The sequence below is a fragment of the Seriola aureovittata genome, chromosome 2 (assembly GCF_021018895.1).
Source record: "Seriola aureovittata isolate HTS-2021-v1 ecotype China chromosome 2, ASM2101889v1, whole genome shotgun sequence".
Taxonomy (NCBI): Eukaryota; Metazoa; Chordata; class Actinopteri; order Carangiformes; family Carangidae; genus Seriola; species Seriola aureovittata.
The window spans coordinates 2343118-2358255 of record NC_079365.1 but is presented as its reverse complement, the minus strand read 5'-3'; the positions used below and the strand labels follow the sequence as shown (position 1 = coordinate 2358255).

At 42.0% G+C, this 15138-nt stretch overlaps 5 non-coding genes across 5 annotated transcripts; 3 read left to right on the top strand and 2 right to left on the bottom strand.

The window, feature by feature from the left end:
• The first annotated feature begins 2143 nt into the window (after positions 1 to 2143).
• On the top strand, positions 2144 to 2215 carry trnae-uuc (transfer RNA glutamic acid (anticodon UUC)). Its single transcript has one exon. It is a non-coding gene; the product is annotated as a tRNA-Glu (tRNA).
• Positions 2216 to 2388: 173 nt separating this feature from the next.
• trnae-uuc (transfer RNA glutamic acid (anticodon UUC)) lies at positions 2389 to 2460 on the bottom strand. Its single transcript has one exon. It is a non-coding gene; the product is annotated as a tRNA-Glu (tRNA).
• A 3240-nt stretch (positions 2461 to 5700) lies between these two features.
• On the top strand, positions 5701 to 5772 carry trnae-uuc (transfer RNA glutamic acid (anticodon UUC)). The gene has a single exon. It is a non-coding gene; the product is annotated as a tRNA-Glu (tRNA).
• A 173-nt stretch (positions 5773 to 5945) lies between these two features.
• Positions 5946 to 6017, bottom strand: trnae-uuc (transfer RNA glutamic acid (anticodon UUC)). The gene has a single exon. It is a non-coding gene; the product is annotated as a tRNA-Glu (tRNA).
• A 548-nt stretch (positions 6018 to 6565) lies between these two features.
• On the top strand, positions 6566 to 6637 carry trnae-uuc (transfer RNA glutamic acid (anticodon UUC)). The gene has a single exon. It is a non-coding gene; the product is annotated as a tRNA-Glu (tRNA).
• Positions 6638 to 15138: the final 8501 nt, after the last annotated feature.

The following is a 15138-nucleotide window of genomic DNA, read 5'->3' as shown; positions in this document are numbered from 1 at the left end:
GGGTGGTGTCCTCTCTTTCTACACTCTTCCTTCTCTCTCTCTCTCTCTCTGCATCATGACCAAACAGACCACCAGCAGTAACATTAAATCTTATCTTTACCACCAATTTGGTGTGAAATAACACAAAAAACAACATTTTGCAAGGGGTGAAGATTATGTCTGAAAATAAAAGCAAAAGGCTTCAACAGAAGGTGGTATACGTGTTCTTATGGCTAAAATTGTCAATAATAATGTATAATCTAGACTCAGTGAGGAACTGGTAACACATTTTTGATTCTGTGAAGTCTCATTTTTTGGCGTTATTATCACTTTTTTTTTTTTTTACTGGCAATTGAAAAACACACTGGAAGATTATATAAGGATCAGGGGGAGGCAAGATGGGGATACAGAGGCTGAATTGTATGAATGTATGACAGCATAGAAAAAGGAGCTCAGCCTGGGAGAAAGTGAGAGGAGGTGTTTAGAAGTCTCCCATCCACAAGGTTGCACCGTAATGTTTTCCGTTTATCTCTCTGCAACCCTGACTATTACCTAAATCTGCAGTCTCACCACCCTTTGTCACTTCCACCGCACTCTCCTTGCTATCTCCACTTCACTCCTTCCTCTCTATTTCCTCTCTGTTCACGTTCAAGCTCCAACCTCCCTGCTTGCTTTTCCTGACCTTCCTTGTCCCATTTCATCTCAACCTGCTAGTCGACACCTCTGCCCGCTCTTCGGCTTTCTGAAAACCTTGTTAAGCGTACAGACGAGCCTTTGAGCAGTGAACGTGGCTTTACAGACAATCTCATACCTCCAGTTTCGTCTCTTTGTTCCTCCAGTGCCAAAAGAAAAGATGTAAGAGCTGTATTACTTCACGTCCGCAACATCTGTTAAGAGAAAACTTTCGTTTTCATGTCTCATCTTCAGGTTGGAGCTCCTGTAAAAGTGTCAGAGCCTCAGTGTGAGACGCTTTGATTTGTGAATGTGTGTTTCTAAAACTCATATCGGGGGTGCAGCTCACGCTCAGAGGAAGGCGTAGCTGCGGTGTGTCTGGTTTCTGTGGTGTTCATCTGGACAGGTGACAGGTGTGTTTACAGTGTCTGTGCTCCTGCAAATTAGTGGGTTCACGCAGGTGCTGTGTTTACATCACTGCCGATCAGAGCCAGAGCCGATAAATACCTATGACTACTGCAGAATCATGTGACATGGGTGTGAATGCTGATTGTTCCCTTTTCCTTTGCTGGCAAAAGCCTGATGGAAGTGGGTCTTAACAGGTTTTTTTGACCAAATCACAAGTCTCTTTGCTAGTTTCAGACAAACACAAGTTGTCATTTTCCCATCCAGAGCCCAATAGCAAATACACTTGTGCCCATCTAAACGTGTTAGTCTTCAAACGAGGTGTGGTCAGGCGCATTGTTGGTGCATTGCTTGAGGCGGTGGAACGTTATTGACCAATAAAAAGATGATCTTAAGTCAGTGCCGCAGTATTTCACTGTTATTTTAAGGAGCATTGTCAAGAGAGTAATATGTGCCAAAATACACTCATACACTCTGTCTGTTACACACAAGCAGAGTGAGCTGAAGATGTTTGCATCAGTCAGGTGGAACATTACGATACAGTCTCAGAAGGTCGGAGCTTCTTTGTGACATGTTGTGTGTTGTATAACATTGTCATGAGTCATGGATGGTCTCTTGGACATAAATGAGGCTCTGCAGAGAAGCTTCTTCCCTATTACCTGGCAAATCCTCCACAGTGTTTCCCAGTGAGTGTGGATCATTTACAGCTGCAGATTTCTTTAGGTAACTGTCAGACTGTGTTAAGGCAGCTTGGTTGTATGTATCTGCACTTCCTGGGATTTATAGAGTATCAGCCTTTTCATCCATATAAGTATATTATCAGTTTGAAACATGTGGTGAATGGACTTGCATAGCAATTTTCTAGTCTTACTGACCACTCAAAGCGCCTTACAATACTTGCCGCATTCACTCACACATTCATACATCACACTCATACACTGATGGAGCAGCCATCAGGGGCAAAGTGGGGTTCAGGATCTTGCCCAAGGACTCTTGGACAAGCTACAAAAAGGGCAGCTGATGGGATGAGCTGGAGAATACCAGGGTTTGCCCATTGTGCTGAGAAACCTTAAAGACTGGCATCATCTCCCACATGGTCTAGCGGTCAGGATTCCTGGTTTTCACCCAGGCGGCCCGGGTTCAACTCCCGGTGTGGGAACAAGTCCTTTGTGTTTATTTACACCAGAGAAGGATTTCAGAAACAGTCAACTTTAATCTTTGGTCTTCCTGTGACAAATATAAAGCCCTGTTGTAGTCCAGTCCAACATACCACACCTCACAATAAATAACAACACCTGAATGTTACAAGCAATTTATCTGTAGACTTCATTGTTCCCACACCGGGAGTTGAACCCGGGCCGCCTGGGTGAAAACCAGGAATCCTGACCGCTAGACCATGTGGGAGATGAGTCAAGCCTTTAAGGTTTCTGTTGGTGTTATGAGCTGCTGATTTTGTGGTACTCATCCCTACACCTGTCTTTATGCTCCATGTGGTCTAGCACTCGTTAAAGATCCCTGGTCAATTACTTATGACCTTCAGTGATGTAAATATATGTAGACACTTGTTACTTTGAATTCAGTACGTCAGGTACTGAGTGTAGTATTGGGCTGAATCCAAATATTGAAATCATGCTGCGGGGTAAAAACCTGTAAATGTGGATGCTCCCATACTGGGATTTCATCCTGGACCACCTGGGTGAAAAGCAGGAATCCTGACTTTTAACCAGACTGTGTCTTCTTCGCTCTGTTTTCTCATTAGAGCTCTGCTTCTTCAGTTCAGTCTAATTAAGCTTCAGCTTTATTAGCTTTGAATTAGTTAATGACTGTTGCCTCTCTCCTACTACTGTAAATAACCTGCACACTGTATGTTTTTTATCAGGGAAAAGGAAAACGACGCACAAATGCCAGGTAAGCCCCCAGTCATATCAAAGGCAATTTGATGAAATCTGAGGTGCTTATGGAAATGCGAACATAATGTTGTCATTAGGCAAAAGAGACAGAGAGAACAGAGCTGGGCACAGAAGGGCAGGGAGACCTGGGATGGTCATTCAGTCTGGAGTCTCAGGTAAAGTTTGTTGCGCTGTGTTTTTGTGCAGTAACAAGGCTTTCCTCTATATACAGTGAATACAAGTACACACAGGTTAATGTGAACTGAACTACGTATCATTTAAAAAGAGCAGAGGAGCAGAATCACTTGTAGAACGATGTGCTTCTGGTGTCAGTGTGTACAAACTGAAATCGACCAGCTTAGTACAGCTCTTTTAATGCCAATTAAATGTTCCAGTCTCTGTAACAGGATGTGATGGTCAGTGGTATCAAATGCAGCACTAAGATCTAACAAGACAAGTACAAAGACGAGTCCTTTATATGATGCAATAAGGAGGTCATATGTAACTTTCATCAGTGCTGTCTCTGTGCTATGATGCATCTAAAACCTGACTGAAAATCCTCAAATCAACTGCTGTTATATAGAAAGTCACACATCACACACTGAATGCTGACTGCTTTCTCGAGGATCTTAGAGAGAAAGGGACGGTTAGATGTACAGTAGGTCTATAATTAGCTGAAACACCTGGATCAAGAGTAGTAGGTTATCCTTATAAGCAGTCATAGGGGGCCTGGAGCCAATGCTAGCTGACATTGGGCAAGGGTGGGGTACACCCTGGACAGGTCGCCAGTCTATTACGGGGCCGACATATAAGCCATGTTTCAACCAAAAACTACTTTTCTTCAGGAGCTAAAAGGTTCCTGTGGCCCATTGTTGTCTGCTTTTCTACCGCGGCCTAAAGTCCCAGGAAGATTATGCAAAATTATTACTTGAAATTACATTATTCACATCACTTTGAGGACATAACATGAACGAAAATACGGGGACAAATTGCATATATATTCAATACAGGACGCAGCATTTTATTTTTAAATACGGGACGATCCCGTATTATACGTGACGGGTGGCAACCCTCGCCACTCCGGTTGGCTTGGTCCTTTTCTTTTTTTGAGGTCCTGTTTCGCGGTGTGGAAAGTGTGTTCGCTCGGTGCTCGCTCCCTGCGGACAGTTAAACATGGCGGGTGAAATAAAACGCGGGGAGTACTCGACCAGTCAGAAATGTTCAGAACTGTAGACCACACCCCCCAAGGTTCTTGAACCTTTGGAAAGTACTACCCCCCGACCAGGTACCTTTTTGGGGGTCGATCAACTACCCCAGAACTAAATTTAAGCCCTGGTTCCTGCGGTGGAAACACGCATATTTCCTCAAACGGTTCCTGGTTCCTGCGGTTGAAACGTGGCTTTAGAGGCAAACAGCCACTCATGCTCACATTCACACCTATGAGCACTGAGGTGAAAGTGCTAACCACTGCACCACCATGCTGCCTGTGGTACATGTCCTGTTAATAAAGAGAGATTGATTATATGTAATAAAGAAGTGCTAAGTAAAGGTGAAAGAGACAGGTTGATGGTTTAGCAGAGGAAATCGTTGAAGTTAGTAGGTGGAGGTAGATAAGATGAAAACTGTCTAAATATATATCAGGGTTTACAGCTGTTTCTAAGGTTCCTATATTTGAGGATAAATCAGTGACAGCTGAGGGCAGGAGTTGAGGAGTTAGAGTTTTATTGTTAAAGAATTTCATGAAGTCATTACCACTGAGAGCTGTAGGAAAACACAGATGAACAGAGCAATGATCTCTGTAAGACAGAGCTGAAAAAAAACTGATGGTTGTTTTTATTTCCTTTATTAATGATGAGTAACAGGCTGCTCTGGCATCACAGAGGGCCTTCCTATATGTTTTAAGACTATCTTCCAGACCAAATGAGATCAAGGAAAATCAAATTTATTAATAGAACATATTTAAAAAACAGCAAACAGCTGAGGAGAGTGCTGTACAACACCAAGAAAAACAGAACAGAAAATCAAAAACATCAGCAGACAAGAAACCAGCATGTCAAAAACAAGCAAGCAGACTAAAGTGAGGGAGGCAGCTGATGTTGGCTCGAACGCTAATGAGAATAACAATGTTTTGAGTCGAGGCTTGAAGGAATCAATGGATGGGGGCAGATCTGATTGACATGGGCAGGGTATTTCACAGTCTAGGGGCCATGACTGAGAAGGTGAGACGTTTAAGGTGAGTGCAAGGGACATTGTGGAAGCCCATGTCTGATGATCTGATGGGCCTGGATGTAGTGTAGGGGGTTATAAGGTCTGTGATGATCCATTGAGGGCTTTATAAACAAACAGTAAAACCTTGAAATCTATTCTAAAGTGAATTGGGAGCCACTGGAGAGAGGCCAATGGACAGAGAGCCAGGTTAGGAGTAATGCGATCCCTCCCCCTGGAACCAGTCAGGAGATTCTTCCAGTTTGGTGGAACGTCATATCTTCTCATGTTTTGAGATATTTGCTTTAATTTTCAGGTTTGGACGTTAAACCATGAAGCTAATGAACTTTTGTTTTAGAGGCAATAGAGTCGTGTGTCATTCACATTGAGCCTGCACACAATATTAAAATCAGGTACTGTACTAGAGGCTGAAAATCAGCATACTAACGTACTGTCAGCTTAATCAGCTACTAAACTAGTCCTGTTCTAAGAACTGGAGAATACCAGGGTTTGCCCATTGTGCTGAGAAACCTTAAAGACTGGCATCATCTCCCACATGGTCTAGCGGTCAGGATTCCTGGTTTTCACCCAGGCGGCCCGGGTTCAACTCCCGGTGTGGGAACAAGACCTTTGTGTTTATTTACACCAGAGCAGGATTTCAGAAACAGTCAACTTTAATCTTTGGTCTTCCTGGGACAAATATAAAGACCTGTTGTAGTCCAGTCCAACATACCACACCTCACAATAAATAACAACACCTGAATGTTACAAGTAATTTATCTGTAGACTTCATTGTTCCCACACCGGGAGTTGAACCCGGGCCGCCTGGGTGAAAACCAGGAATCCTGACCGCTAGACCATGTGGGACATGAGTCAAACCTTTAAGGTTTCTGTTGGTGTTATGAGCTGGTGATTTTGTGGTAATCATCCCTACACCTGTCTTTATGCTCCATGTGGTCTAGCACTCAGAAGTTATGGTTTTTACCAGTTTTTCCTGTTTGTTTTTTTTGGTGGCTGGTGTCCAACCCCCAGTATGGGACGTTAAAGATCCCTGGTCAATTACTTATGACCTTCAGTGGTGTAAATATATGTAGACACTTGTTAGTTTGAATTCAGTATGTCAGGTAGTGAGTGTAGTCTTGGACTGAATCCAAATATTGAAATCATGCTCCGGGGTAAAAACCTGTAAATGTGGATGCTCCCATACTGGGATTTCAACTTGGACCACCTGGGTGAAAAGCAGGAATCCTGACCTCTGTGCACCATATGGGACATTAAGAGTGGGCAATGGTCACAGCTACCAGATGAGAAGTTGAGTGTTGACATGATGTTTACAAGAGAACATCTTCATATCTGGATATAACAGGCCTGTTATATGGAACTCAAGATAGTTGTTCTATGATCATTATCACATGTCCCACATGGTCTAGCGGTTAGGATTCCTGGTTTTCACCCAGGCGGCCCGGGTTCAACTCCCGGTGTGGGAATGTATATTTACAACATTGAAACTTCCTCTTGTAGCTGGATCTCACCTGAGACAAGCTCAAACCACACAGAGCTGAGTCTGAGGTGCAGTTCTTTGAATGTACACTAGATGCATCTGTTGAAGTGAACATGAAAACCCCTGAAAATAAAAAGTTGCTTAATGGTTGTCCACAACACGTACTGATTTCTGGATGTAATTTCTCTAGCATAGTTTCTCTCGTTTTTCATGTAGAATTCAGCTCGTCTGGATTTACCTACTGAATCCTGGTAATCTGCAATTTCATTAATGAGCACTAGGAAACTGTCTGTATTGAAGTGAATAGGAAAAACCTCCAACTTCTATCTGCGAATGTAAAGTTGATCCATCGATTTCCACAATCACATCACATCACTTGCTTTAACTGATACATGTTCATCTGACCTGTTCATCTTTCTGTAGACTGTAACACTGTTGAATCACTGTAGAATGAATGAAGACTGAGTCTTTCTTGTTAAATGGCTTATATCTGTGTGTCACAGTGATCCAGACCAAAGACATGTCAGAGTTTTTGGTCTTTTCTTGTTTGCCCGCGTTTAAAAAACCTGCTTATACCTGCTAATTTTGCTGGTATTACTATAGGAGGAGGAAAACCATGCCGACACGAGGAGAACATGCAAACTTCATTACATTAAGTCATTAAGCATTAAACTTTAAGTCCTCAGTACCAGATCCATTCAACTCCACGCTGTCCTTGCTGTGAGATCACAGCATCTTCACTGTATATGATTATACATTCCATATGTAGGAAGTTTGGGCTGTTGGTCAGACAAATCAAGCACAAAACAGTGATTATTTTACCCATTTCTTACTGGTGCTGTGATCTTTTACATTTTCTAGTGAAGTTGTTTTGTGTAGAGAGAAAAATCTAAGTGTGTTGTTTAAAGAAAATATTATTTTGAGCAGTTAGTAACAGACCAAATGACTTGTTAATATAAATACATTTGTAATGTGATAATGAAGTGAGTGTGATGTGATGTGTACACCTCCCCCCTCACAGGACGCTGTGTACTGCTCCGAGGCCTGCAGTGAGGCCAGGACTGATGGGGTAATCATCATTAAGCATGGAAGCTGTAGATGCGACTAAACGAGCTTGCCTTCCGAGCCATTAACTGCATTCCAGCTCTGGCATCTTCACCACAGAGCTTTTCTCTTAGCAGAAGCCACCTCTCTACGCTTTAGGCTACACTCACCACAAAATCTATCCACATAAGCTCTTTAGGGACTCCATTAGAGCAAAGAAAGACACCATTTGTGAAGACACGATGTATATTGGGGAGTTAATCAAGCTGCTTAATTTGCCTGAGGCCCATTACTCACTGTGGCTTATTGTGTGGTCCAGAAGACAAAGAGAACACGTCGCAAAAAACACAGTGCACCTTTAATCTTCGCAGGGCAGGCCACAACCAACAAACTATCCGCCAATCACATAAATTGCAACATGCTTTTTCATTAAAAGTTCAAGAAGTCTTCAGCATTGGCAAACAGCCTCAGAACCTCATTCTGCTAAACTGTAAACACACAACTACTGAGCTTCACCTACCTTGTGCTACATGAAACCATTTGACTTTTAAATTTAATCTAGCAGGCAAGCAGTTTAAAACCGCAAACACAATTACAGTTTAAAAATGCATCCACCGATGGGTTGTCCCTCATAAATAATCACATCCATTAGCGGCGTGGAGACATGTGATGGCACCATGCAGAGCTCAAAGTCTTACATGCAAATCTCGATGGACGGTCACTGTTATTCATCCACCTCTCCCTTATGTAATGCTGGGTTAGTAAAAACAAAATGCAGGAGTGAAGTCTGTGTAAAAGTTTTTACCGGTGATTTGTTTGCTCATGCTTTTTCTTTCACAGCTGAGATACACCGCCGGCTGACGTAATGTAATTCAGCCCTGAGAAGGAGGCCAAACACAGAGCCGCAAGGTGCCCTAACTGTCTACTTAATTCAAGAAATCTATCTGCTTTTTGTCAAATAGCCCATTATATCCCTGCATACTCCCCCCTCTCTCCTTCTCTTGATAACCTTTTCTGAATTCAACAGTTGCTGATAAGAAAAAATACAGTTGGAAATGTGTGGCAATCACACTTACACACACAATTGCAGAATTAAACCCTGAGGCACAAACAAATTACAACCTTTCCTCCTTTCACCCCCAAACTGCTAGAGGTAGCAAATGATTGAGCAATGATATCAAGCTGTCCCTGTGTGCAAATATAAAAAAAGGAATAAGAATAAATGCATATAGAAACAGGAAGTATTCAAACAAGCTTTATTACAATCCAACATACTGGTGTTACCATATATTGTGCTGGTTTTGAATAAATATACATATTTTGCTCTCCAGTTATGTATTTTGCTGAGAGAGCCTCAGAAACAACATTTCTCTGTTGTCAGGTGGAAAACTTGTACCTCTGAAATATCATCTTTTTGCAAATGAGAAAAATAATGCGAGGCTCAGTAGGATGACAGTGGGTTTGACAGAGTCCTGATGATCTGCTTCTAAAGGTTTATTGGCCTAAGAGAAGTTGTAACCTATGAAGGAGAATGCTTTTCTTTCAACTGATGAAAGCTTGAAAATCCCCAAAACTGGAGATACAAGGTATTCTTGAGTTGAATCTAACACCTCATAAGAACCATGAAGACCAAATAGAAGGGAGTTTAATGTAATGCGTCCTGTTCTGTGCTTCAAGGCACTGTTGACTTTTTCAGAATTGAACAGAGAAGAGTATTTTTCTCCTGCTCTTAAGTGCTGTGAGTTTCGAAACATAACTGTAAAGAATATTAGTCATGCTGATAATCTATTGAAAGAGCCAATATTGTATGAAAAACAAATTAGCTGTAAATATTCTGCTGAACTGTTCAGAATCAATATTTTGCGTCATTTGGCAAATGTTCATTAAAAATGTTACCTCATTATGCTGATTAAAAAACACTAAATTTACATGTTATTGTTTTGAATTAGCAGTAAATGAATTGTCTTTATTTAGGTACTTAGGTACTTAGGAGCTGAGCACACAGTTAATAATGTAACTTTCTAAAGAAGGGAAAAAAACAGTAGTGAAGGGTTATGGTGGGAACTTTTCTCCTGAAATTCTTTGGCATTAGTGTGCATTAAGTTTTGCTTTCCCTTTCAATAACTTTAGCGTTACCTTACACAAAGTTTTGCGATCCTTTGCAAGATTGTTTAAATTCACTCTGTTCCATGGGAACAGTTAGTGTGTTGGTCCTTTCCAGTTCTAATGCACTGACATAATGCTTAAAGGAAGGACAAAATGTGAAGACATCGTACGACTCTTAAAGTCTGCCTCTAGGGGTCTCTCAATCAAAGCAATGACAAAAGACAGCGTTGGGCGATGTGATGAAATAGCATGGGATGATGGGAGTTGTTGTCTTCACCACCCTTACCGTAGGCTCCTCACGGTTTGGATTCCTTCAGTGTCAGTGGATCAGGAAATCAAACAGACCCAGTGATTGCTGAGACTCCTGCTAACCTTTGTTCTGATTGTTTCTCTGATAACTTATGAAGCAGACGTTCAGCAGGGTTTTACCAGCAGCTGAATTATCCACAGAGGTGTCCTCCTCTCCATAACAAACACACCAGGGGATTAAAGCCAGTAGAAACAGCCATAAAGCAGTTTGACTTTAACAATCAGAGATTCAGCGACGCTCTTCAGTGACACAGGACAGGACGTCTCCAGCAGCTGGGAGCTGAGCTGTCTAACATTTCCTCAGCTTGTTTCTCTGATAACTTCAGATCCAGACGTCCGACGACTAAAATCCTTCATCTGGTTCAAATATAGAGCTGAAAACCACCAAGGTGTAAAAAGTGTATGTGGCTTAAAACTAGATAAAAGTCAATGTTGAGATTCTGTCAGACAAACACACTGACACATGATCATAGAGGATATGATGTCATTGACAGGAGACCAATGAAACAGAGTGATACCATGATTAAAATCACAGATTCCTCTGGTTTGAGAATTGATGGAAACATTTGGGAAAATGTAAGGACACAACTCAACAACATGTAGAACACAGGTCTAGGTGTTTTTAAACATTTTAATGTGGAAAAGTTACAGATTATAACTTTAAATTATGCAGTCAGGTCATAAGTAATGTGTGTAGTGTGTGGCTGTTCTCAACATGTATAAGTGCAAGAAAACCAAAAATAAATCAACCAAATGTCCAACCAAACCAAGTAGTGCAAGGGAAGAGCGAGACTGACTTGTCAGGCAGCCATCACTCCCCTGAGACACTCCCTAGATCCCAACAACCAGGAAACTGGTCTGGAGGCCTAGAGGCTGTCACAACTGTAACATAACACAAGACATCACAGAGGTTCATTTTCTCAGAGGGACTATCAGCTTCAAATATGTAATAACTGTAAATAACTGTATTGCTAGTTCCAATAATTGAAAACATTAGCAACGCTGTTGACATTTTGGCCCAGAGCTTGTGCTGTAGAACAATGAGAAGCTGAACTGAGATGTAAATACAGAGCCAACTGAACAAAGCAGATTTTCTTTATTGCTGTGATGTTTGATTTATTTTGAGGCAAATAACACGTTAATTCTTCCCCAGTAGGACATGGATAGGTGAACTGATGCTACAAACAGGGCTCAGGTGTTGAGTTTATGGCTGCTTAATAAATCTTGTTCATGTATGAAATTACACCACCGACAGCTATCTGACAAACTCGGATGATAAACCAGTGCTCTAGTATTTATATATTATTTTCTACAGCAACTGATATATGAAATAGTCCTCAAAGTCTTCACTATTTTGTTACGGTGAGAGAAGGTGCCACAGATTTCAGCTAAAGCAAACCTTCAACTCAATTTAGTGTGGAGTTCCTACCCCACAAACCAAAAGTGTAAATTAAATGCCTGTCCTGTCTTCTATCATCTATTAAAAACAAAGGTGGAGGTAGTGTGCCACTGATATATTGCTATCAGGGTGGATGGTGTTGAGTACAAATCATGTAACTTCCATTATGCAATCCAAGGTTTATGTCACATCTGTTATCAACAGACAAAGGTGGTATTTTGTCAAGGTCTTTTCCCAGAGTAAATACTGTAAATAAGATGACACTGTGTTATCTAGAATAGGCCTTTTACAATTAGTTTGACCTTTGGCTCCATATGTACACCTTCAACACTCATTCTCCCACTGAGGAGATCAACCAATTCTGACAAATACGAAGAAAGAAAATCACTTCAACATGACATTTTTTATAATTGAACTGAAGTAAGTTGAGAGGTCTATATGCTGTAACTGATGCATACAGTACATGCACACATATCCTGGTGGATCACGTGCTGGAGATTGCATGAACGTCCACGCCTGACAGGAAATTAACCTGCTGACACAAAGGCCTGTTCACCTCTTTGACTGCCCGCTCCTGTAATTGGGATCTATGTCTGTATCACTCCCTCTGTATCTCCGTCTCTATTTTGAGGGTGTGATAGATGACAGCTTCATCAAGTTGCTGAAATGGGACACATTCCACCATCCACACAGTAAGGTAGTTAAAGGGCACATATTATACTCCCTTTCAACAAGTATAAATAAGTCTCAGAAAAGATAGATTACATCCTGCAATCTCAGCTATTTTTATTTAGTCTCGAAAAAACCACTTCAACTGAGTCTGGTAGATGCGTGTCAGACAATGATTTAACTACACTGAGTGCTTTGATGATGATGTGATTCACCACCTCTCTTCCACACCTTGTTAGACCAGGACTCAGATGCACAAATTGTCTTTATGTAGAAAGAAAAACACAGATACACCTCCACCTCCACCATCCACACATCAGCTGGTTTTACCATAAGACTGTGCAGTAAGAATGTATTCACCTTTCACATACCTTATGCGTACACATGGGTGTGTAATGCGAGTTAAGTGTGATATTATAAGATAAAAAAAAAAAGATGAGGTGGGGGGTGTCAGTCAGTTTTCCTTTGTGTAGGATTTTTTTGATGACAGTCTACCAGTGGTCAAGACTTAAATATCTCAATATCTTCTTCATGGATTGGAACAATAATATAATAAAAATAATGTAATAATTTTGGTGATGTACTAACTGACTTTTCAGCTAATGGCACCATCAGGTCAAGGTCATTTCAAATTTTTCCTGTACTTTACTTTGGAAAACTCATGACATTGTCATCATCCTCAGCTGTATAATGAGCAAATGTTAGCATGCTAAACCCAAGATGGTCTACTATGGTAAACATCATATCTGCTTAGCATCAGCATAGTAGCACTGTCATTGTGCACATGTTAATATGCTGGCATTAAGCATAAACTGCTGTAAGTAAAACTTCACAGAGCTGCTAGCATGCTTCAGTGTTGTTTGAAGTCTACATATCTGGCAATTTAAATCTTGGCAGTTAAAAAACATAAGGGAACATTATGGGAACATTAGGGATTTATAAAACATAACTACACATACAAGGTGTATCTCAGTATTTATCACCCTGTATTACACATGTTTTGCATCTGGTGCTTGGTTTAAGAAGCATAGAAATTAAATTGGTAGAATAGATGGTTTTGAGAGCCTAGTACAAAAGAGATGTCCCTCAAGCCCCTTTATGACCATGTTGAAATCCAGTCCCACAGAAACTATGCACACACAAAAACCTGCACTTCCCATAAAGAGGACAAGTACTCTCAACCACAGCTCAACTAGTACAAACATGCCGTAGTCACATTTGAGTGAGTTTATTTAATACACAACTCTACCTATTACCCTTTTGAGAAAAGGCAGTACTACCGGTGTAATTATTATCAGTTGGACTGTTTCCCCTTCCTAATGTTGTGTAGCATTATTTGGATTTACTCATGTTAACGAGCCATTAAAACATAACTTTAAAAAACCTTGGCAATTGGCCCTCAAGAGCTACATGCTCTTCACAAAGCATCAACCACCTGGGGGTGCAACTCAACAATAAACTGGTTGGACAACACTGAGGCCGGAGCAGGCAGTTCTTTCTGAGGAGGATCGGGTCTTTTAATTTGTGCACTAGGCTGCTACGAATGTTTTACCAGTCTGTGGTGGCCAGCGTCCGCTCTGACTCTCTTTGTCCAGTTTCCCCGTTTGGTGATTGTCTGCATATGTGTTTCACCTGTGTTCAATCACCCTTGCCTCCCTTGTGTATATTAGTCTCTGTGTTCACCTTTGTCTGTCGGTGTTATCTTTTTTTTTTTTCTTAAGTTATTTTTTTGGGCTTTTATTGATAGAGCAGTGGGGAGAGACAGGAAATGGGGAGGCAGAGAGAGGGGGAATGACATGCAGCAAAGGGCTTGTCCGATGCGGGACTCGAACCAGGGCCAACTGCAGCGAGGACCTCAGCCTCTGTATATGGGGCGGATGCTCAACCAACTGTGACCAAATGAACCCACCAAGAAATGGACTCAGCAGCCAACTTCATGGCTTTTTTGAGATTGCCCCACGAGTCTCACCTCTCCTGTGACCAAGTGCCTTCGCCAACCACCTTGGCTGACGCATCAGCTGTTCCAGTGTCGGGGGTACCAATTGACGTCTCATCGGCTCCTGACTCAATTCCTGGGTCAACCATCCTGGCTGATGCATCAGCTGTTTCAACGCCGGGGGTTCAGTTCGACTCCTCCCTAGTTTCCGAGTTGGAGGTTCTGGACAACATCTCACCTGCTTCTTGTGTCCTGTCGGCGGCCCAGCTCACTTCTGATCCTGGTTCCCAGTCAGTGTTCCGGCTAAATCCTGCTCCTTGTGTCCAGTCGGCGGTCTGGCCGATGCCCGTTCCTGTTCTCCAGTGGATGGTTCAGCCGCCTCCTGCTCCTGTTCCCCAGCCATCAACCCAGTCAACTCCTGCTCGCCGGCCTCCTGCTCGCCCACCAGAGGGTCTCTGCCTGCAATGCAGGCCTCCCGGTCGCCCTCCAGAGGGGTCCCATCCCCACCACCGCCCTTCGGCTCGACCTCCGGAGAGACCCAGTCTTTGCCACCGTCCTCCCACTCGACCTCCAGAGAGACCCAGTCTTCACCGCAGACCTGCAGAGTGGCTTCGTCCATTTGTCCGGTTGCTTTCCTTCCTGTCCACCAGCCACTTCATCCACAGACTCATCCATAAATCTCAAGAACGACTGATATGCACAAACTGCACAAACCCCCTAATTTCAAGTGCAAAACCGAATAATTATTTATTTTATTCTCTTTGATATTGTATATAGCATCTCTATCTTATTTATTTTTGATTCTGTCTCTATTCTTATTTTATTTCTTAATACATTTTCCCCTTGTGCTTCTATTCTTTTTTGCTGCTGTGTCAAACTTTCCACTACGGGGGTCAAAATAGGTACATCTTATCTTAATATCCAAACTGTATGACAGCAGGAACAGTCCACGGGAACACAAGAATCAATATAAACTTCAAAATGTTACAATGCCCACACAGGAGTCTCTCTAAAACAGAATAAT